Source organism: Triturus cristatus, chromosome 2_2 (assembly GCF_964204655.1).
Source record: "Triturus cristatus chromosome 2_2, aTriCri1.1, whole genome shotgun sequence".
Lineage (NCBI taxonomy): Eukaryota > Metazoa > Chordata > Amphibia > Caudata > Salamandridae > Triturus > Triturus cristatus.
In genome coordinates, this window is record NC_140582.1 from 448028325 (window position 1) to 448053017 (window position 24693).

Below are 24693 nucleotides of genomic sequence, written 5' to 3' on the forward strand. Positions count from 1 at the left end.
GCTTCCTCTTCCTCTCCCCGCCAATCTGGACATTGCTTCGCTATCTGCCTTTACAAAGCATATGCGTGGTTAAGGCAGACGCGTTGTTCAGGCAAGCATGGTTACGCTTGTGAGGAAATGGCACACGTGGCTCAGCTCGCATTGTAAAGCCCGTTTCCCAGATACATAAATCAATCAGGGATTTGTGAAGCCTGCCTCTCACCTGTGAGGGTCTCAAGGCGCTGGGGAGGGGAGAAATGTGCAGGTACGTCTTACCCAAAGAGCTAGGTCTTGAGGCTCTTCCTGAAGGCATGCAGAGTGGGGAACATCTGATGCTGAGCAGGAGTTTGTTCCAGGTCTTTGCCACGATGTAGGAGTAGACTCTTCTATCTGTTCTGGCTCTGAGGATGCAAGAGGTTTCAGCAGCAAGGGCGAGGTCTGCGGAGGGGAGGCTTCTCTTGGTTGAGGTACTGGGGTCCGGTGTTGTGGAGGGATTTGTAGGTGTGAGTGAGTAGCTTGAAGGTCACTCTCTTTTCAACAGGGAGCCAGTGGAGGTTTCGTAGGTGCTGGGGATGCAGAGGACGAGTCTGGCAGAGGTGTTCTGGATGGTCTGGAGTTTTTGGAGCTGGATTTTGTAGATTCCGGAGTAGAGGGCGTTTCTGTAGTCCAGTCTGCAGGTTATAAGTGCGTGGGTGACGATCTTCCTGGATTCGGGGGGATCCATTTGAAGGCCTTACGGAGGATGCAGAGGGTGTTGAAGCACGTGGAGGTGACGGCGTTAACCTGTCGGATCATGGTGAGGGATGAGTCAAGTATGATGCTGAGGTTGCAGGCGTGGTCCATAGATGTGGGGGGGTTTCCAAGGGCAGTGGGCCATCAGGTGTTGTCCCATGCGGGGGATGGGTCAGAGGACGAGGATTTCTGTCTTCTCTGAGATGAGCTTCAGGCAGCTGTTGCTCATCCAGGAAGCAACGTCTTTCATTCCTTCCTGGAAGCTTAGTCTAGCGGTGTCGGGTTCCTTTGTGAGGGAGAGGATGAGCTGGGTGTCGTCAGCGTAGGATACTATGCTGAGTCCGTGCTGTCTGACGATGGCAGCGACGGGGACCATGTAGATGTTAAAGAGCGTGGAGCTGAGCGATGATCAATGGGATACTCCGCAGATATTCTCTGTGGGTTCGGAGAGGAAGGGCGGGAGTCTGATTCTTTGGGTTTGGCCAGTGAGGAAAGAGCGGATCCACTCGAGGGCAGATCCCTGTCTGCCGGCATTGTGGAGTCTGGTGGTGAGTGTGCGGTGGGAGACGGTGTCAAAAGCTGCTGAGAGGTCTAGTAGGATGAGGGCCACCATGTGGCCCTGGTCGAGGAGAGTGCATATATCATCTCTGGCGGCTAGGAGGGCGGTCTCGGTGCTGTGGTTGCTGCGGAATCCGGATTGGGAGGAGTCAAGAATGGAGTTGGCTTAGATGAAGTTCGTAAGCTGAATGTTGCAGATCTTCTCAGTTACTTTAGCTGCAAGGGGAAGAGAGAGATGGGTCTGTAGTTTTTTAGATCCGTCGGGTCTGTGGAGGGTTTCTTGAGGAGGGGCTTGACTGCGCATTTCCAGTCATAGGGGAATGTGCCGGTTTGAAGGTGTAGTTGATTGTGTGTTGCAATTTATGTGCTATGGCGGTGGCAGCTCTGTGGAAGACGTGCGCAGGGCAGGGGTCCGTGGGGGATCCTGAGTGAATGCTCTTGATCGTTGTGGCGGTGTCTTCTGTAGTGACCGGGTTCCAGGCGGAAATGGCAGGCTGGCTGGCATTGCTGGAGGTAGGTGAGGTTTCGGAGTCTGGTATCTGTTAGTTGAAGTTATCGTAGAGGGCCTTGATCTTGAGATGGAAATAGGAGCCAAGGTTGTTGCAGAGGTCCTGGGAGGGTGTGAGTCTGAGGCTTTGCTTGGGGTTTGGTGAATTCCTGTATGATGTTGAAGAGATCCTTGGAGTTGCTGGAGTTGGCGAGGATCTTGTCCTGGATGAAGTTCCTTTTGGTGGATCTGATGCGTTGGTGGTATTCTGTCATGAAGTTCGTGTAGCTGGTCCGTGCTTCCGGGGTTTTGCTGTTTCTCCAGACTTTCTCGAGACATCTGCAGGTGCGTCTGGATTTTTTAAGGTTGGTGTTGAACCAGGTGGCTTTCGTAGGGCACTGTTTGTTGGAGTTCCGGAGGGAGGCGAGCTTGCCTACACCATCAGTGATCCATTTGTGAAGTTTGTGGACTGGCCATGGGTGGTGTTCGGCGTTGATAGCTGGCGGTTGTTGTACAGCATCTTCACAAGATCTGAGGCAGTGCTTTCCTCAAGAATAGATGAGGTAATGTGTCCATATATAAATCAATAATGTCATTTAAATAGGCAACATATTCGATACATAAGCTTTCTGCAGATGGGTTAAAGAACAGAAACCATTAAGTTTTATTAGAAGAGTCAAACTTTATTTCCGAGAGCAAAAATATAGTTAAACAATCATTATTAGGAATTAGCATAAAAGCTAAAGAGCTAGACATTATGAAATGGGTCTGCTCCAAAATTAAAGAGAAAAGCTCGAGATAAAAGGCTATGTAAGAAAATCAGACAAGTCTGGCTCACCTCAGGAATGAACTCTTTATATAATACAATTCAAAGTGAAAATCGCAGAGTCAGGATAGGGTTAGAAAAAAGTAGCATTGGTTCAATGGATAATAATATAGAATTAATACATCATTATGTAACACCATCTCAGCACCATCCCCTAAAAGAATTTTAAATGAGCAGCCTTTTGACCTAATGCCATCAAATGTGACAGTACAAATCTATTTACACAAAGAATATTAACAGCCTCACAAGAAGAATAGGCCATCTGAAACATAGACATGAAGGATCTTGAACAGTTACATTTTGCAAGACTGCTTCCTTTGAGGCTCACCAAAAACAGAATGGCATCACAAAAATGTCTGAGCTGCAATGCTCAGCTTAGTGTTTTGTTCTCCATAGAGCTAGAGATATTTTGGGCGAACAATACCCAATAAACTCCAATTCTCCTAGGAGAAATCGGGATCATCTCTTCTGTATCTGGAACAATTTTGGGGGGTTTTGGAACAAAAGGTGCATCTGGGTTGAGATGGATTATATGGTGATTCTTGGATGGTTCAGTGATGACCTACTACCCGTTTTATGTGTCACTTTCTTTTTGCAGTGATTGGCAGATAAAGCCCACCTCTGCCACATAATTCTCTGCCTCTGCTTTGGAGTTCTATATCTACATAGAGGAGGGGGAGAAATCTACCAGTAATGCGGAATAAGCAGATTAATATTTGAGGGAACAAAAAAACATGCATGGTATTTTAAAAGGCACCTCTGTGGTATCTGATCAAAATATTGATGCTCAAAGGTTTTGCATACTTCAATTAGACAAACGGGTATATTCTCTGTCAATAACATGTGCAACGTCCTGATGTTAAGTGACATTACTATTTTTGGTGAATGATGTAGGTAGTTAGACAATAGTGTTGATGAATAAGTCATCTGGTGTTTTTGGATGGATATTACATATAGATTTGCGCATTTAGTATTTGCTTATACCAAAGAACAGTGGTCTCCGTTTACAAAATTATTAAACATTTGAATAAATAAAGGAAATGTTATAATAACAAAAAACAATATCAACAGAAATTCGATTAAAAAGGTGCCAGTGAGAACAAATATGCTTAATAAAAGGTTGCACACAATAAATAATATTACAACGTAAGAGTGTATCACAATAAATTACTGCATTCATGAAATGATTGTAGGGTTATGCGAACAGAGTCGACTGCGTTTAGATACCTCAGGAATAGAGATTATTTTTATTTATTTATTTATTTTATGTGTTTTATAGAGCGTGAACTTGACCCGTTAGGGTATCAGAGCACTTTACAGGAGAGCAAAGCAATATACAGACAGACTTAGAATCGACCAATTACAGCTCGAGTAGTAATATGGTGCCGGATACATAAGGTAAAGAGGAGCATGTATTTACAGTTTACATAACCAATTACTCAAAGCGAGATACCATATTTACAGAATACGTTTACAATTATTCAGACCGGGTCCCAAGTTTCTGATGTTTCGGGTGAACCAGTACTCAGAAGGGAGGTAGTGGACCGCCATAGGTCGGGCCATAAAAGTAGTTGAGGCAATATTAGACAAGATATTTGCCCATAAGGAAGGTTTTGGCATCCTTTTTGAAGCGAGTCAGTGAGGGGATTCTTCTGATGTCGGGTGGGAGAGAGTTCCATATTCTTGGAGGAGCCCCTGAGAAGGCCCGATTGTAAGTTTTTATTGCCCGAAAGCGTGCAGGTTGGAGCAGGAGATTTCTGGCAGATCGGGAGTTTCTGGTTCCTCCGGAGATCATAAGTTTCGGTGTCAGATATGCAGGGGAGTTAGAATGTAAAGCTTTGTGCGTGATGCATGCTGGTTTGAGCTGAATTCTTGCCTCCAGGGGAAGCCAGTTGAGAGCTTTCAGGTGTGGGGAAATATGATCGTATTTCCTTGTGCCGGTAAGTAGTCTGGCGGCCGCATTGGGGCAGGCTTTAAGAGGTGCCAGGGAGATCTTGGGTGAACCCAAGAGGGTTGAGCAGCCGTATTACAGTCTAGAGATGACGAGTGCTTGGACTGCCATTTTTAGGTTGGGAGCATCAAGGAAGGGTTTCAATTTCCTAAGGTAGCTCAGGTGGAATCTGGCTGTTTTAGCCATAGAGTTTATGTGGTCTCGCATGTTAAGGTTGGTGTCAAGGGTAGTTCCCAGGGATTTAGCCGAGTTCACAATGGTCGGTGGGCAATTTAAGGCTGTGATAGCCTTAATCCATGATTGAATATCTAGGTTGGCATTGGGAGGGGAGATCACGAGAAATTCTGTTTTCTTTGCATTGAGTTTGAGTTGATTGGATGCGAGCCATTGGACGGTGAGTTTCAGGGCTTCGTTCAGGGAGAGAATCTCTTCGGGAGAAGAGGTTTTGATGTAGATCTGGGTGTCATCAGCGTACATATGATAGGAGATATTATCTGCGCGCAATACTTCGATAAGCGGTTCTAGGTAGAGGTTGAAAAGGGTGGGGGACAGGGTTGATCCTTGAGGGACTCCAACTGTGACCGGGGATGGTGATGAATGGTTGCCGTTGATCAGGAATCTCTGTGACCGGTTGTGGAGGAAAGACCTAAACCAATCTAGAACAGTGCCATCCAATCCTATTCTGAGTTTGAGGCGTTCAAGTAATTTTTCATGGTTGACTGTATCGAAGGCCAAGGATAGGTCCAGGAGGATTAGGATTAGGAGACAAGTTTTGCCTTGGTCGAGGGCTTCGAGGGCATCATCCACGATGTGGAGCATGGTGGTTTCGGTGCTGTGCCCTGGTCTAAATCTGGATTGGAAGTCATCAAGGAGGTGGAAGTTGTTGATGTGGTGACTTAGCTGTTGTTGCACACATTTCTCCAGCACTTTGGCTAAGAGGGGGATGTTGGAGATGGGTCTGAAGTTGTCGGCGGAGGCTGGATCCAGCGATGGCTTTTTGAAGATGGGGAGGACTTGGTTGGCTTTTTTTTAGAGAGTCAGGCTTCGTTCCCTGCTGGAGGCAGGCGTTGATTATTGTAGTCCAGCTGGGAATAATGGATTGGGCGACGACCGCTAGGCAGTTGGCAGGGAGCGGGTCATTGAAATGGTTGTTTGGTTTTAAGGTAGAAAGGATTTTAGAGATGGAGTCTTCGTCATAGTCTTTGAAGACAATCCAGTGAGCGTGATTTTTGGGAGGAGCCTGTGGGTGCGTCGCGGTGGGAGGAGGCAGGTCAGGAAGGGTTTGAGGGTGTGTGATGGCACTGAGTTCGTTTCCAAGGGCCAAGATTTTGTCAGTGAAGAAGGAGGAGAATTCCTCTGAGGATATAAGAGATCTGGGGGTTTCTTTCAATGTTTTGGCCAGTTTATTAGATTGGTGTTTGACCAATTCGAAGAGCTTGTGGGGTCTATTCTTGGCCTTCTCAAGTTCCGTTCTGAAGAAGTCTTTTTTTGAGTTGAATATGTTCCTGTTGTAGGCATTTCTGGCCTGGTGGAGGAGTTTTAGATGTGCGGTAGAGGGGTGCTGCCCCCAGGATCTTTCAGCTTGCCGGAGGGCTCTCCTCTCGTTATTAAGGGATACCGTGAACCAGGGGTTTCTGTCTTTGATTTGGGTTCTTTTCAGTTTTAGTGGGGCTAGATCGTCCAGGATGTTTGAGATGGTCGCAGAGTAGTGATCATTGAGGTCACTATGCGAAGGGGGGGAGGTCAGATTTGCATCAGGCCTCAAGTTCACTTCAGTCCAAGTTCTTGGTGTCTCTGATCCAGCGTTTAGGAATCGCTGGTTGCGGTGCTTCTGTCTTGTTCGTGCCAGGTAGATGGAAGGTGATGGCATGATGGTCAGACCAACCGCATGGGTCAATAGAGATAAGCTTAACAGTTGATTCTTTGGAGATGATCCAGTCAAGGGTGGCCCCTTTTGAGTGAGTTGGTAGTGAGCAGGCTTGGATCAGGGCTTGATCTGCCAGGAGGTGTTTGATGGCGTTGACATGTGGATCCTTGGGATCGTTCCAGTGTAAGTTAAAATCGCCTAAGAAAATATCTTTGGTATTGGTGGGAATCTTAGCTGTGATGATTTCCATGAGGTGGTTGGTGAAAGAGTCGTTCCTGCCTGGAGGGTGGTAAAAGATGTGAAGGTTGCATAGTTGGGTGGAGTTGCTGCAAATAGCGAGAGCGAGGTATTCGCAGAATTCGGTGGTGTCCGCCAGAAGTTCAGTGACAAGAAGGTTAGAGCGGTAGATGCAGACGATGCCTCCTCCTTTCTTGTTAGATTGTCTGTCCAGCCTTGCGATGTTGTAGTTAGGGGGGACTAGGAGGTCCAGGCATGGAGATGAGGATTCATTGAGCCATGATTCTGTTAGGATTGCTAAGTCGAAGTTTTTGCAAAGGATGACATCAGCAATATCTGCGGCGTGCTTAGCTGCCGATCGGCAATTGATTAAAAGACTAGACAGGGAGGATTTGGGCATAATTTCAGGGGTCTGGGCGGACAGGTGGACAGGTGCTAGATAGCTTTTGACCACAGCTCTGTTACAGAGGGTGGCTGGCCTGTTAGGGTTGATAGTGACCGAGCGGATGGCATGTTCAGCATTCCCGTCAAGGGGAAGAGTGGTAGGTGTGGTGGAGTTGTAATCTTGGAGGATGGCGAGGATTTCAATTTCAGTGAGGTCTAGTGGACTTAGAGTTGGTGAAGAGGTGTAGGAGAGGGCCAGAGTGAGGGTTTCTTCCTCTGAGAGGTGGCATGGTTGTTTACTGGGACAAAGCTGTCTCAAGACTAGCGGAATAGGTTGTTTAGGATGCTCTGTCAAGTGCAAGGGCGTGGAGTTAGGCAGGGGCATGAGGTTGGCGAGGGAGAGTTCAGCAAGGTGGAGGAGGTTCATTAATTCCAAGATAGAGATGTGAATGCTCTGGGTAAGTTTGACAGCTCTGGAGAGCAGAGAGGCCATGTCCCTATCAGGTTGAGGCAATAGAGGGCGGGCATGGCAGTGGTTCAGGAGCCGTTATGTCTGCATGTATAGGAGATACTGGGAGGACTAGTACGGCCTGTGTTGTAGGTCATTGGATCAAAGCTGGGGCTCCTTTGCGGGTTGGGTTGAGGGCTGGGAGGGCAAGCACGACTTGTATCATAGGTCTTAGAGGGTGTACCAGTGGCATAGTCTACATGGAGGGATAGTAGGGATGGGACCAGAGGTCTAGGGGTGATTCTGGAGGCAAGGCCGGGTGCCGAGCTGGAGTGGATATGGGGGGGTCTGTGTTGGTAGACCTTAAGGGGGTTTGTGAGTGGCTAACTACGCTGGATAGGCTAGATGAGGACTCGTCGGGCGAGAATTGGTTACCCTGCCCAAGTCATGCACGTGGTTTCTAAGGAGGGTGAAAAGGTCTGCAAATGTTTCCAAGTTTTTGGTTGAGGCTTGGATCAGGATAATGCCATTTTTGTAAAGAGTGATGGTGAGGGCAGCTCAACAGTGTAGGGGAGGGTGTTATTGTTAGCTTAGTGCCGTATGGGATGTTCTTTGTTGCGCATTCATTGAGGAGGTGGGCAAAGGTTTTTGTGGAGTAGAAAATGAGGTCATTAATGACTATGCCGTTGTCCGCGCAATAGCGAAGGTCAGAGATCAGTGACTCAGGGTGCCTTTTCAGGGTGGAGTGCTTGAAGGATTTAGCGGTGGTTTTGGAGACGTTGGGGGGTAGACCAGAGTGTAAGATTTTGCCCCCATAGCGGATAGGCCCGGATTTGCCATGATGGCTCAGGTAGGCTACTTGAGGATCAAATAGGGACAGTCATGCAGTGGAGTGGGCTGAACACCGTACGGAAACTGGAGTTGAAATGTGTCAGTATCATGGGAGAGCGCACTATTAAGGTAAGAGCCTGGTTGGTAGCTCTCGAGAACATCTGGCAGGGATGAAGATGATTGGCTGGCAACTCTCGGGGAATAACTAGTGAGGGAGAGGATAGTACGGTTGTCTATAGGATTTTCACCCTTTTGTGGTCAGGCAGTGAGAGGTGAATGTATTGTCTTCAAACTGTGGCCATTTTAGGGTCAGGCGATGACCAGTCTGCCAGGTATAAGACTGCTGTGAAGATACCGACAATACATCATGGTTGGTGATAGGCAAAATATACTTCTAAAATGCTAACTGCTCACCTTTGATGATGCTTGAATGATCAGATCAGGGAAGAGCCATGGTCCCCGTATTTAACGCGGCGCCGCCATTTTAGGTCCAGGCCTGCGTCGATTTCTGCAATCATTACTTGAAGAGATCCAGAAAAAGCAATGATCCCGTATTTGTCTTGGCACCGCAACCGCCACGTTATGTAGCAATTTAACGATTCAGGCTTTATTGGACATTAGGGAAGATCAGGGGAGAACAACGATCAAAACGCCGCCATTTTAGGTCCGGGCGGAGATGCGGCGCATTATTCAAGCGCTGTCGCGTTGTGTAGTAGACTCACGATTCAGGCAGCCGATGGTGTGTTAATGATTAAATAAGGGGGAGATGGGGCGTAATATCCAAGCGCCGTTGCATTGTATTGCAAACTCACGATTCGGCTCAGGATAGTGCCCGGAGCAGATAGCGGAGGCCGATCACGGACCTAGTGTAGCTCGCTGGCTCAGCATCAGGCGATGAAATCGAGTCGCGGCCCCAGAGCGGGAGAAGCTGGCATGCAACGAGCGGACAGCACCGCAGGAGCCGACCTCAAGCCCAGTGCGAATCGCAGGGCTAAGGCTGTGATGCCTCGTGCCCGGTGCAAGTTGCAGGACTCAGGCTGTTCCTGGGATCCCGATTCACCAGGATAGTCACGGCAGGGACCGGAGACCCAATGCCATTGGTCAGGGTCTCATCATCGAAGATCCGTCCTTCCAGGGTGCTGGGCATCAGCCAGGCAGCGCGCAGATTACTCCGGGAGCTGGAAACCAGTCAAGTCGAGCAGCGCTGGGGTCCGGGCAGCGAGGGCGCCGATCAGAGCTGTGGTGGTCGACAATCCAGGTAAGTTCGCTGCCAAAATCAGTTTTTGTAATATGGTTCGGAGGGTTCAGCAGTCCGGTCCAAGGAGTGGGCAAGTGAAGTGCTGGTGAGGTGGTCGGGGATATTCACCAAATGGTGATCCCCTAGCCAGGAGCTCCTCGGGGTGCTCCTCCTCATGCGGCCATCTTGCTTTATCATCATTACTCTCTTAGATGGAAGCCCGAATGGAACTAGATAAAGTGAGGAAATAAAGAATGAAAATAGAAATAGTTTAGAAGAATAGAAACCTTGTCCCCCGTTCAAACAAGTGTGGTGACGGTCATGCTTTACTCATATCAGTCACTTGGAGTGAGTCCTGGGGAAGAAAATGGGGAAAAAGAGGTTATAGAGTGTAAGGACACAAGCTTTTTGCAAGTTTTCTGCCCCCACTTTTTATCCCCATTTGGACAACAAGCTGCTGCTTTTTCGACTCTGAAAGTGCACCGAAGCCTGCTAACCAGACCTCAGTACCAGTGTACTAACCCCTTACAAAGTGTTGAAATACCCCCAACTGGCAAAAAGTGGCTTACTCATAAATGTCTAGCATTTGGTTCCCAGGGTACCAGGGGCATGTAAGACAGAGTGTCCACCCAAGGCTGTAGCATTGATTGTGCTACCCTGTGTGTGATAAAATACAACATGGCTCCCAGCCTGCCACTGCAGACTGGAAGGGCATTGGTCACACTGCTAGTTCAATTTTACCATTCAAACTAATGGCAAAGCCTCCATTTCCCTTAACAAAATATGTAAGTCTCCGCTAAGAAACATGTAGCGAGCCCTAAGGCAGGGTGCTGTATATTATTAAATAGGATATGTCCATACAGCAACACTTCCAAATGTTTTTTTTGCTTTTGGAGAGTTAGTATCCCCATTTGCTAACACAGGGTGATCGGCTGACCACTAAGCCTAGATAACTTCTGAAAAGGACTACTGAGATGTGCACTGTAAGGTATCAAAATAATTATGGCATTAAACCCGACTTTCTGCCCACATCAAATTTAATGTCACCATTACCAAAATGTAAATTTGAGAAAGTTGCCACTCTGTGATCCAGTTTGTCCAGTGGCCTCAGACAGTTAATGGCCCCTAGACCGCTTTCTTCCCACCTTGGGAGTCATATAAACAACTTCCAGGCTTAGGAACAATAGCAACCTGCTACAGTGTGAGGTGTTACCTCACCTTGGCAGGAAGCCACACAGGGTGTAAGCACAAAAGGCTAGCTTCAAAGGCGAACCCACCTTTAGTGCACATATGGCAATCACACTCTTGAGGGGCTACCCTTAGTTCAGGTAGACAGGCTGGCGACGGAAACAGAGAGAGAAGACTAGTGGCCAAACCGGCTTTCCCATGGGCATGTAACCTCCAGGTAGCCACCCCTCTAGGGTGGGCTACCAAGCTCCTAACATTCAACGAAGGGTTCCACCATCTTGAGAGTGAGCAGTATAGTGCACTTTGGGATTGCTAGATGCCACACATAGCTGCAAATTCATCATCAAGAGGAAGGAGACCTGGCAGCTCATTCTCTAGCAACTGCATCATCACCCCAGGGCGCTTTTTGGGAATAAATATAGCACCCCTGGACCTCAGATTTCTCTGGAACTAGAGAAAGGACTGAAGACGGACTGCCCTGCTGACCCCTGGGCTTCGCAAAGGGAAGCAGCACCATCTGCTGGACTGCACCTGCCGCACCCTGGGCTAGTGAAGAGAGAATTGTGCCTATGGCTCCTGACTTGGGGAAAAGTAATTCCCAAGACCAAAAAAGTGACTCCAAGGGCCAGTTGACTGAACCCTTAGAGATCAGCACCAGGGCCAACAAAGCTGAAGTAGCGCAACTCAGCAAATCAGTGGGCACTTCGGAAGAATAACCACTGATTGCCACTGAGCGCCCCAAGAGACATGACATTTGTACTAATATATGCTTACCTTGAAATTGTGCGTATATTTTACATATGCATGCATTCACTGTAAGACTAACAAGTTTAAATAATGATGGGTTGAAATAACGAGTGACTCGCATGCAATGCCATTCAATAGGGACACCTGTGGACCTTGTATAAATTAGGTTAACTTACCTAGAAGCAAAATGTCACAAAAATACCCAGTAACCAACTGACATGCTCAACCAGACGGTTAGAAAATGTAGTTGTTCTTTGTGTACCAAGAAAGAGCGGAGTGCTCATCAGTGAATCAGAACATGGCACTGCATATAGCTTGGACACTGATGAAGTCCCAGGGGTGTCTGTGGTGTAATTGCTGGTCTCTGTGGTTGTGGAAGGGGGTGAGGAGGGATTAAGTACCACATGAGTGCAATTAATGGTGTTCTATATCCCAGGGAATTGGGGAATAGAATTAAATTCCCTGGTCTTCCATGTCTTTCTGGCAATGCATTTGCCATTGCGATAAACTGATGCACTGGACTGATTATCCATCTCAGTACCTGGCACAAGCACAGTTATGACTTGTCTCTGAGATGCCCACCATGCCCCCATTGAACCCAAAAATATCCAGTGTCCAGAAATAAGAATGCAGTCAATGTTTTGACATGTGCAGGGATGGCATGGGAGGGATATGGAGCTAAAGTGAGATCCTGCTCCCAGTCTCCAACCATTTCAAGGATTACATGGGATGAGAAGCTGCATCCAGCAATTATTGCTTCTCCTGTCAATCCAAAGATGGTGAAAAAAGTGTTTGGACAATGTCTTGATGGGTTATAAGGGAAGGATGAGTGTGATCTGTTGAATTTTGTGGTGAGATTCAGCTGGTAATTGATGTATTATCAGGTAGGTTGAATGCAAGGGCGGCTCCTCCGGTATGGTGGCGGAGTGTCGCCCCACTAAGTACAAAAAGAAAAAGAATATGATAATAGCACAATGTTAAAAATGTTACGTTATTATCATTTTCTTTTTGGAACCAGACAGGTTGGGGCGGGCTGGGTTTGCCTGGGAGAGGGAGGAGGAGTGGTTCCTGCTGCACTTAAGTGTGCAAGATGGTTTGGTCAGCCCTCTTGGGCACTTTGTATGTTCTCCATTTCATTACAGCCTGGTTGGAGAACATGCTTAGCTTCCCAGTCCCTATCTGAGGGCTGAACCATCTGCTCAGACCAATCACAATGCTGCCTTAGCAGTGCTGTGATTGGTCAGGGAATTCTGGGAGGCTGTCTGCTTCCTGTTCCTGCTCGGAGGAGGAGAGGCAGCGGCTGGTGATCGGCGACGATGAGGTAAGTTTTTTCTTTCTAACCCCACCCTTTCCTCTCCCGCCACCGTTCCCTAACCAGCCACCACCATTTGAATGAAAATGAAGCCTTCTATTTATGTGTTCTATGTTAAATTCTGCAACGTATACTGTTACGTGAGTTTGTTTCTAAATAAAAAATTATCGAAAAATGTATGTATATTTTATCATTTTCTCCAACATAAAAATATTTCAGTTTTTCCTATTTTTCCACATGTGTTAGTAGAGTTATTCCCTGGTGAATGACCTTTTGTGGTGTATAACAGACGTCAAGGCTTGGATGGAGTAGATTTGAGATAATTTGGCCAGTAGTTCTGTTGATGTGAGAGTAATTTTGGTGAGAAGCAAAGCAATAGTCTTAGGGGCATTTTAGCAACAAAGTGGAGTAGAGAGGCGTTAGCCGTCTTGGCTTCACGCCTCTCTTCGCCACTTCGGAAACGCTAGGCTGCACCATATTACCAAGGATATGGTGCAGCCTAGCGTTTCCCCCTGCGCTGGCGATAAGTTTTAAAACTTATTGGCAGCGCAGTGACCCTTGCACCAGAGTACAAGGGTGTCTGCGAGCAGGGAAGGTTTGTTTATGTACAGGAAGGAGTTCCTTCCTGCACATAAACAAACATTAAATGCCATTTTGTAGCTTACATGTGTGCTGCTTCATGCAGCACACATGTAAGTTACAAATTGGCATTTTTAAAAAGAGGTTTCTTCATGTACAGGAAGGGACACCTTCCTGTACATAAAGAAACCTTGGCATTTTGCTTTTTCCATGTGTGCTGCACAAGGCAGCACACATGGAAAAAGCTAGTTTCAACACCTTAAGACCAGAATTTTTCTGGTCTTTAGTTCGGCGCTGCCACCTATTATCGCCAACCTTGATAATAGGTGGCTGCTTCAAAGTGAATGGGTGTTGCGGTGGAACGCCCACCGCAACACCCACTGCACGCCCCCTTTCACGATAAGTTTATCATGAAAGGGGCCCTATTACCAAGGCAGCGTTAAGCCAATTAACGTGGCTTTAAGCCACGTTACTTGCCTTAAGGCTGCCTTGATGATAGGGCGATGCAAACATCGCTGCATTATCGGCAGAAAAGTGCCGATAACGCGGCAATAAGGGGCTTGATAATATGCCCCTTACTCTTTTGAAGATGTGTGTTTGCATGTGAATCCCTGAGCCCCCCTTATTTTTTCCTTTATTTTCCCATATAGTGGTTCATATTCCCCATTTTAGCGGAGAACACTGCACATAAGAGTTAGCAAAGGCATGGGCCAAGATCTTCACCTGCATGTTTGTGAATACAATTTGTGAGTAATAATAGTGCTACTAGAGAACTTCATGTACTCAAAAATGCTTTGATGATGCCATCGCTGTAGATCAGTTCCTCAGCAGCCGAACAGAGGGGCATATTATCAAGACAGGCAATACAATTATCGCCGCTTTAGTGGCAGAAAACTGCCGCTAAAACGGCGATAATGGGCTTGATAATATGCTCTATGGAATTCCAATTGAAGCCCATGTAGATGTGAAGGACATCTAACCTGAGCTTCAATTGGAATTCCATTGAGCATATTATAAAGCCCATTATCGCCATTTTAGTGGCAGTTTTCTGCCGCTAAAGAGGCGATAATTTTATCGCCAGTCTTGATAATATGCCCCAGAGTCTGTTATCTCTGTCCATGAATCTGTTAGAGTGGGAGGAGAAAAGGGGCAACTTGTGTCCTAAGGGTGCGCGATGGAGAGGAAAGGAAAGAGTGGAGTGAAGAATGTCAACAAATGCTGCATTGATGCACAACAATGAGCCAAGGGTGGAGAACACAGCCCCAGACAGAGGTGTAAGAGGGAGTAGAACCTTCTATTGTGATCCCAGGCTTTTGTAAACTAGGACCAGAGAAAATATCACTGGCATGACAAATCGTTCCTGCTAGTGGGGTCTGACACTAAGGAGACTTTGTCAGTACCATGAAGGAACAGTCAGATGGGCACGACTCCACTGTCACATTTAAATGGATAGGCTATGACTGCAAGGCAATATTTATATTAGACTGAGTAATGTACAGGGTATGGTCTAATAGTCCATAGACTAACAGGAGTAAAGAAGGAGGGATAATGGCAGGAGCTCCTTTATATTTAAAATCTGGTATATTTAGAAAAGCAATGAATAGATTTAATAAAGAATGAATATGCTTCGAGAGATCACACTAAGAATCCTATTCCACAAATGTTCTGATGTCGAAAAACTGCTTAATTTTGGACATATAGAAATTGACAGAGCACTAAGGCTTTCTAAAATCATGAAACTATGCATTGATTATTATCTGAAAAGGTAGAGACCCAGCAGGAAAAGCTGCTAAATTCATACTGGTACAAAGAAAAGAAAAGTATGAAACAAAAAAAATACTGTTTATGAGCTGTCTCTCCGGCTCAACCCATAACAGGTGACAAGGCTGCAAGGTGCTTATTTCATTAACACACATGTATAAACCACTGCCTCGAATAGGTACAATGAAGCCTTTCAACCCCGTTCAATTTTCCAGACTTCTGTATGTTGTATCACAAAAGCTTAGGGTATGCTAGTTGCTGTCAGTGATTGGAAGATATACCATAGGAAAATGTGTACTCAGCATGGTGCAGTTTCCAATTCCAATGAGACAACCCATAGTGTTGATCATCTGCTGCTGTGATCTGGGTGAAAATATTTGCCAAAGTCACCTTCTAATGGCACTTCATAACTCATTGTGAGAAGGGCTAACCTGATACCCTTTAGAGCAGGTGTCTCTAACCAGTACATTGAGAGCTACCAGTAGCCCACAGACAATTTCAGAGTATCTCACAGCCTGGAGTTCATTTTTAAATAATTAAGCACAAGGTCATATTTTCCTTTGAAAGTTAAGGGAAGGCTGTGTTTATTTGACATTAGTATCATCAGACTGCAGATAGCAGGGCATGATAACTAGCAGTTCTCAGTCAGATTTATGACCCAGACTGGGGCACAGAGGTGAATAACTGAAACACTGAGGTAGTAAACTTTTAAATAAAAGTCCTTGTCAACTCAGTGTTGGAGCTGTGACTAAATGATGTTTCTGAATGCTTTTAAATGGGAGAAAATGAAAAGTTACCTCAATGATTAGGTTAACTCTTCATTTTAATTTTGTCTCATTTCAAAATGTTGCATTTACAAACAGCAGGCCTCTTGCTGAAATGAGAGAACCTTAAAGTTCAGAAAAATGTTCCATATTACAAACATTTTTGCAGAACATTTTTCTGCACATTAACTTTCTCCCATTTAAAAGGGAAATATTGCATGTTAGTTTTGCATGCAACGGTGCCACATATGGCAAAAGGTATATCCTCTGCTGCAAGTACATACGGCACATGCTCCATTACAAATATATCCCATTCATACGCACACATGATCATACATCCTCAAATCCCATGCTCACTGGCACACATGGCAGCCCTGTTATAGTGCCCTTAGCCAAAGTATTTTCTTCAAACCATAGTATCTGGCTCTATGGACACTTGGCTTAAAGTCAATGAAGCTGGTCGTGGTGGTGTCTGGTAAAAATGCATGAGTTTCTTGGCCTTCAGGAGCTCACAATGATTTTCACTGATCAGAATTAGCTCTCACTACAGGATATGTTTCAGACCTCTGCTCTAGAGTCCCATCATATGCAGTGCAGCCAATGTGTACCCTGCTTTTGTGTCCGGATGCCCTATCACTTCATCTGCACCTTTTTTAAACGTGACACCTCACCCTACCACTTTTTATAAAAGAGTTTGCACTTCATCCTATGCTGTACTGTTTCTTTGTGTGAGGAAAGGTGGCACTGCTGCTGTCACTAGCATCCAATTTATGATGCATCTGAGTTCAGTTTGAACTTCTGGACTCTGTGCCGTCATTGTTCAGTGTATAAGAAATGTGCTGCTATAGCCAGTGCTATACGTGCCGTGTATGTGAAGGAATCTTGCACTTCTGATACTATAAATCTTGTGTCTTTTCTTTATTAATGAATCTCCAGTGTTAAGTCTGAGTTAAGCCCATGTAGCGAAGCAACTACTTTTCTTACAATGTTCTATTTTTCACACTAACATTTCTGCCGCAACCTTTTGCACATATTTGCATGCATGACAATTTTGGAATGGCTTCTCTGAAACTATTTTATTTACACATCATGTACAAGGATCTTCTATGCAGTCTGTGCAAATGTAGTTCTATCTTCATCCGCGGGGCGACAGGGCTATTTACATATTTATAACATTACTAATCCATACGCACATCGCAAGGCTGCTTTCTATTATAAAAAGAGCATCCCAATAGATTAGTAGAGGAGGCAGTTCACCTGACACCGAGGGTCCCTTCATGTTGAGACTTCACCACGCAGTGGTCTGACATCTCGTGATGGGTGTCCAGTTCATGACCAAGATGGGGTCCTACATTCTCTCCCACCAGGTAATGGGGTTGAATCGTCCCTTGGGGGGATTCTTGGCAACACACCTACACACATTCTAGGTACACTCAGAGTGGGGTTTGCATAGTAGGAGTATGCCTGATTATGGCCTTGTTTATATGCCTGCATATATACACTGTTTTAGCACCATGGTAGAAGTGTATCTACTATTTACTCTTTTGGTGCTTGTTATCACTTTCATCTGCTTCTGTCTACTTATTATTGCAGCACATGTATTCTTTACAAGAATAACTTTGGTTCAATAAATATATTGAAAGCATTCCACTATGTAGTCTTTGTATATTTCTCTGAGCACAAGTAAGCACGAGTGACTGAGCAAAAGGTTCTGATCTGTTTCCACAATCCCTGAAGGGTCAGGGCTGTCATGTTCAGTGGTTGCTAAAAACTATTTGCTCCCTGGTAAGGATAGGGGGGCTTATGGTGGCACTGTGAGCTAGCTGGTCTCTATGCCAACATATGCTGCGGGGGTGCCTGGAATCAGTCTAGGCACCTCACCCAAAGTTTATGTTGTCCAACAAACACTCAGGTACTCTGGATTAGTGGGAACTACACGACACCAGTTTCTGCTGTCCTTCTTTTCCATATTAAGAGAGCATAAAACTACACTACACGACATGGCACCGCCAACATTGGCTGGGTTATTATTTAATGGTCTATCTGAGTAGTTCAGTTGTGCTTTTATCAGAGACTCCTACTCACCTCCAAACAGGAGACGTCTGTGGTGGGAAGGGAAAATCTGCCTCAACTGAGTAGATATACCCTATGTATTTGCTGTAGGTTATTCAAGAACATTTTCCCACATTTGTGCTAATCCTAGCTTCATAAATTCATTTAATTAATTACCTTTTGCTTTAACAATGACCGAACAAGCTGAGGACATTGAAGAACAAGCAGTTAGACTACATATTACAGACATGCAGTTACTATGAATGCAGACATGCAGCTACTATGAAATTACTACAATATGGCCTCTCGGCAACGGGTGGTGATGTTACATTCATGGTTGAGGCAAACAAAGCATTCAGAACAGAGGTGTTATGCTCTTGGGTTGCATTCCCACCTGCGTATGCTTGCTCGAAATTGTTTCACGCTTACATTGAAGATGAAACACCAGAGGAATACTTTCCATACATGGATATAGAAATTCCGTTAAACTACCATTAACACATAAATTGGTTTAAAGGCGCTCTCCCCATACAGTATAAAATGTGAGACTCTGTCTGCTCAGTAAAGACAGAGCAACTTGGCCAGTCCTAGCTGCTTATACACCGCATCCTAATCTTGCTAATTTAGATGCAGCAGAAATAACAGCACTATATAGAGATTTAGCAAAACTTTACAGAAACCTAACGCAATACGTTATGCGAACAGTGACAGTTGATAATGCACAGATGGCTCAGGCTGCACAACCACAACTGGCTGCTATGGGCATCAGCCCTCAAACGCTGAATGCTGTGATGGGAAAAGTTCCCACCAGTCAGGGCCAAATTCCGTTCTGGATAGCACAGAAAACAAGCCAGCTTGAAGTATTTTTTCCCATATGGGACCACAGAACAAACACAGAATATTAACAATATGCTTGCAAATGGGGATGGCTCCCTCAGTGGAAGATTCTGCTACTTGGGGTACAGTCTTTCCTGCAGTTTACACCAGAACTCATGGTACCCCCTCAGTAGGAGTTTCACCTGATGTACTGAAACGAGTACCGAATGAGTACGGGGCAGGACGTGTCCTGGACTTTAAGATGAAGCTGATCGGCAATTTTGCCACAGTATCAACCATTATGTTAAGTAACATAAAAGGGGAAGCAGCAGCATTGGCTGTACACCAACGCCTAAGGGAGTTCACTCCTGCACAGCAGGAGCGGAACATGCCTAGGATTATTGAATAAATGTATGCTACACTAGGCAGAGATAATTTTGGAACCAGACCTGGGAATCCACAGGTGAAGAGTAATCCTGAAAAAGATAACAGTAAGCCCATGATTCTTCAAAGAAAAAATGGGCCAATAAACAAAACAAGACACAATTACGGGGTGGGTCTCCTCAGCAGGAAACCACTGACAAAAAATACAATTTGAAAAAAACGTGATAATATTAGAAAGTGTATACTGATACACGTTACTCTTGTTCCTTTCAGAATTCAGGAATACACTTTCGGAGTGAGGTGGACGGTTAGAGCGCAGACGGCAGGGCGACATCCTTAATGAGGAAAAATAAAAGACTCCTAAATCTCAATTCAAAAAGAAGAAGGTAGCAGGGATTCAAATAAGATGTGCCCAGGCTACTGAGGACTCTGCTTCTGAGCGAGGAGTGGTCAGTGATGATGCTGGACAGCGCGGCAATAGTCATAATAGCTCACCGGAACTTAATGAATTATCTGGTGGTGGTAGCGTTGAATGAACATATCATGGTGGAAACACCTGATACAAGGATAAGTGTCCCACATCGTTTATACAAAATAACGCTCCAAATGGAGGGGACATACCCAGGAACATCAAGACTCTCTTCTGGGAGAATCTGACATATGGTTACGATATTCTTTTGGCTGAAAAAGATTGGCTCCATCAGTTCATAATGAAATGCCCACTGGGAGAACAGTAATTTTACCTACTTTCTCTGACCTCATTCCAGAATCAGTTAAACATTCAGACGCGCAGGAGTGGGTGTTAGATACCACAAAAATCAACTCCTCAACCCCAGAGACAGTGCCCAATAAAACATGAAGCTAAAAAACAAGTTAGGGAACTCCTAGAACAACTTGAATACCAGGGTGTAATGGAAAATTGCACCTCATCAATGAATAATCCCTTGCTTCCCGTAATGAAACTAGACAATTCAGATTGTGTAGTTTTAGACTAAAGACATTTGAAAACTTTCCTGCACACATTTGCAGTACAAAATGCACATAGTGCCGCACTGATGAATAACATTGTGTGCAAGAGATTCAAAACACACTACATATCTCAAATTGATTTTTTTGTCAGAATATAGCACCTGAAACCATATATTTGACAGCATTATCAGTGCTAGGTTCACAGCATCAATTTTTCCATTTAGCTCATAGGTATAAGAATAGTCCTGGGCTGTTTTCAGCAAGGGTAACAGAGTTACTTCAAAATTTTGATGAGGAGGCAATGTCCTATGTAGACAATATTTATCTGACAGAGATACATTAATGGAACACTTGGCAAGAGTGATCCACATAATTCTTGGGTTCGTCACCTGGGTTACAAATTTAATTTCAAAAATCTAAAATTGCACATCTCAATGTCCTGTTTCTAGGATATGAATTGTCAAGTGAAGACAAAAGCCTGACAGCACATTGTTTAGAAAAATATGCATTGCTTCAACCTTCAACGACTCTTAAAAGACTACAATCAATTTTAGGATTTTTAAATTTTGGCAAAACATACATTTTGGATTGCTCTGAATCAGTGAAACCGTTCTACGATTTACTTAGACCTGATTTTTCAATCTACCAATGGACACAGACACACACAAATATTTTATGTTCCCTGCAAACTGATATGATAGCTTCTAAACATTTACACACACATGTAAAAACAACTAAGCTGATGATCCGTGTAGATCCAGGTACACTTATATCACTTTCAATTAAGGTGATATGGTACCTATTTCATACAAAACTCATTTGTACACTAACCCTGAAATGTGTTTTGCACCCACTGAGAAAATTCTCACAGTGGTACAGACTGCTGAAGTGAGAGAGATAGAACACTAGCTTGGGGTAAGCGAATAATTGTCAGTACCCCAGTACCGACCTTAGAGGCCGTTACAAAGAAAGTGTTCCAAATGCCAAAGCATTACATCCACGATGGATTCAATTGGCTAACTCTCTCATTGCAACAGATGAAGATTACAGATTCGATTCTACTTTACAAACAGAAGCATTCCTGCAGTACAAACAAGAATATCCTCTGCCGAACAACATAATGCCTCTAGATCGATATGAATACATCATATATACTGATGGATCTGCTTAACCTGCCGTAGGGACACTACACCAATATTACATGGCATGTGCAATCATAAAGAGGCACATGCATGACGGAAAGGCCCGTCCTGAAAAAACACATACTCAGTCCTTAGGGGACTGTACAGCACAGCTGGCACAACTCAAAGCCCTGATATTGACACTACAAGGTACGGATCCTGAATTCCCAACACTTATAGTGTGCAATTCATACTACTGTGTTCACTCCTATAATAAATATCTTCACTATTGGGGCAAAAATGGATTTTGAGATTCCAAGGGATGCACAATTAAGCACAAGCTGCTCTGGGAAAAAGTGGCAAAGCTGAAAGAATGCTTGCCACGGGCTCATGTTATTCACACATTGAGTCATCAACGTGTTGGTATTCACGTTGAATGGAAATTCATGGCTGATGAAGCCGCTAAGGCAACAGTCCGCACTGCTGCTGTTGCTGCAATCAATCTTTCATGTACTAGAATAGACAGAGACATGGTAGTGGCTGTCAATGCTGCTCGCAACAACATCCACCTGCCAAAAGGCTTTTCACTTAAGTACTCCTACAAGTGTGATGCACAAAACATTCTGAATGCCCAGATTCCAGGAGTGGGGGATATAGTAATACCAAACACTGATCGCAGATTGGGTTTAATACTAGCTGCACATAAGGGTCTGGGGTCAGCACACACAGGGGTCAGTGCTACAGTGTCATTACTGAAGCATCACTATTGGTGGGCTGATCTAACAAAACAGACCAAGGACTTTGTCCTCAAATGTGACATCTGCCAGCAGATGAAGGGTTCCACCAAAGCACATCTTCGAGAGACACCTCTGTTGATCTCAGACAAACCTCTAGTGGTTGTGTATTTGATTCACTGTGGCCCCTTACACTCAGATGGGGCTTACAAATACATCTTGGTGGCAGTGGATTCTTGTGGGTTTGGCCACAGTGTTCTGCTAACGCTCGAACTGTTATAAAGGATTTGCAACTTTTCATTGGGACATACGCAATTGGCACACTACATTCTGACCAGGGCCCGGCATTTAGCACTATGGCTTACTATGAAGCCATTGGAAGTTTGAGTATGGCCTTGCGGTACTCCTCCCCCTACCATCCTGAAGGAAATTCAGTGGTTAAGAGGACAAATCGTGACTTAAAGCAGTCCTTAACAGCAAGAGTATTAGGCTTGGGTGGCAGTTGGGTCAATCACCTATATGAGGTCCAGAGGGCACTCAATAACATGCCAAGAAATTCCCTAGGGGGTCACAGTCCTTATGAACTCCTGTTTGGTGTGGGAATGTGGTTACCAGACCTCAATATTGTCAGCACAGTGGTGGTGAAAACACCGTTTGACATCATGGAATATTTGGATGTTTCACAGGAACTCAATGAATTTCGGGGTGCACAAAGCAACGTCCAAGTAAAACGCAGAGAACTGTCTGGGTCCTGAAAATTGGGTCCCTGGTCAGAGATAAAATTGTTGTCATGAAAGAATTTGCGCCATCTTAGAGAGCGACTTCCTGTCCTGGCTGTTGGACGTACTAGAGCTGTATTTCCTCCGCCCCTTGCGGTCACAGAGACAAAAGTTTTGTCTTTCCATTAATCAGATCAGACCACACTATTTGGCTAATTCTCAACAGTATGCCACGTGGGCTCCTGGGTAGCCACTGCAGTCTTCTCACTAACGTGTAGGAAGTACAGATGAAAGCTTTAATAGCTACAGAAGATTTCACTTTCCGAAGAGAAGCTGTAAACAACAATGAAATATTACTCCTCTCTGTTTAAACAGCAACCACTTTACAATCAACAAGTAAAGAAACTCAAATTTCAATTCAGAAAATTGATGACGATTACATGAATATAACAATAATCAGGTTGGAGGGAGAAAGAAGAGTCTCTGATCCACTCAGCTTCCTTATCTCAAGTATCCAAAAATCAATGGGGGAGTGGATCACTAGTCCCAAAGAACCAGGGAATGCAAAGGTAGTACTAGGTACTGTTAAAAAACCCTCAAACACGTTTTTGTAAAGATCGAGTTGAGCGGTATATTTTCGTTCTCCGCTTCGTTATTAACAACGTGACAGCATCATCATCGGGTTCGTGCAATGCTTCCTCCACCTGGAGGTCGTCCCACTGGTTGTTTTGGTAGTGATTGTGGAAAAAAGTGAAGTGACAAATGGTGAAAAAAATTTATAAAGATAAAAGACCCGTAGAGCCAGTAAAAAATCTTTAATTACACTGGATTCGGGAAATTGTAATAGGTCTTCGGTGTGCACTCAGAGGCTGGTTATGGCCATGTGCACTATAAAAGAAGTGTCCATAAAAAAGGTCGACATGTTTCAGCCCTTCAAATGCCCCGAAGGGTCAAGTGGGCTTTCTTCAGGACCTAAACGGTGAGGAGGACCCTAATATTCAAGGAGTCTTCCAGTGAGTGAACCGAGATCTATTGATCCCAGGAGTATCTGTTCAATTTGAACCTATAGTTGTCATTTGGAGCAAATAGGAGTAGAGGGAATAACACATAACAGACCTTGTTAAAAACTGTAAAAGAAATATACTCAGAAGAATACAAACGTTGTTGGTTATCCTCAGATATAAACACAACGGATAGACTGCTATAACAACTAGAAAATGGCAATTCTTTAAAAAGTGATCGGCTGTTAGTATACCCACTAAACATGGCAAAATTCGTCCCTCCTTCTAGCAAGAGTAAGAGACGTACAATCCATTTTGTCATATGTTGGGGAGTAGTAAACACACATGTGTTAGTGGTAATTCTAAGGGGTTAACGATGTTATAATGAAGCAGTTGCCCCATAGTATTGTGACTAATCATAGTTCTAAGGCGGTGACACACATCTTATTCACAAACAGTTCAAATTCTTTGACATGGTAGTACTTACATCAGAAGAAAAAACGTAATTATTAGCATTGGAGCGTTGTATGGTTATTCATGAACGGTGTGCCAAAATGGTGGTGTTGATAATAGCTGACATTCATGTTTAAGGTAACTTTCACAGGGGGGTGGAAACTCTGGGTTACACGTAGTAGAGATAAGAGTACACAACTTAGCATCAAATTTGCATTTAGTATTGGTTTTGTTTACCCGAACCAATAGAGGATAGACACTAACAGGCCTTTGATAGTTGCATCCTTTAACATGCAAGGTGGTTACGCGGACATTATTAGGAGACGGTCATCACTTGAGGGTGGATTGACCGATCGGAAATTATAGCAAAGGGCGCGTGGTCAATGAGAGCATGTGATAATGCTGTCCTCCAACATTGGGGGGAACGTGTGATGCGGATGTTAATTTAGTGAAAGGGGAAGGTTTTCAGGGTAAGTGGCGTGCGGAGGAACTTAATAACGCTGCACAGAAAAACGCATTGGTTCGTACCTGTTCGCCGTAAATGCAGGCAACAGCG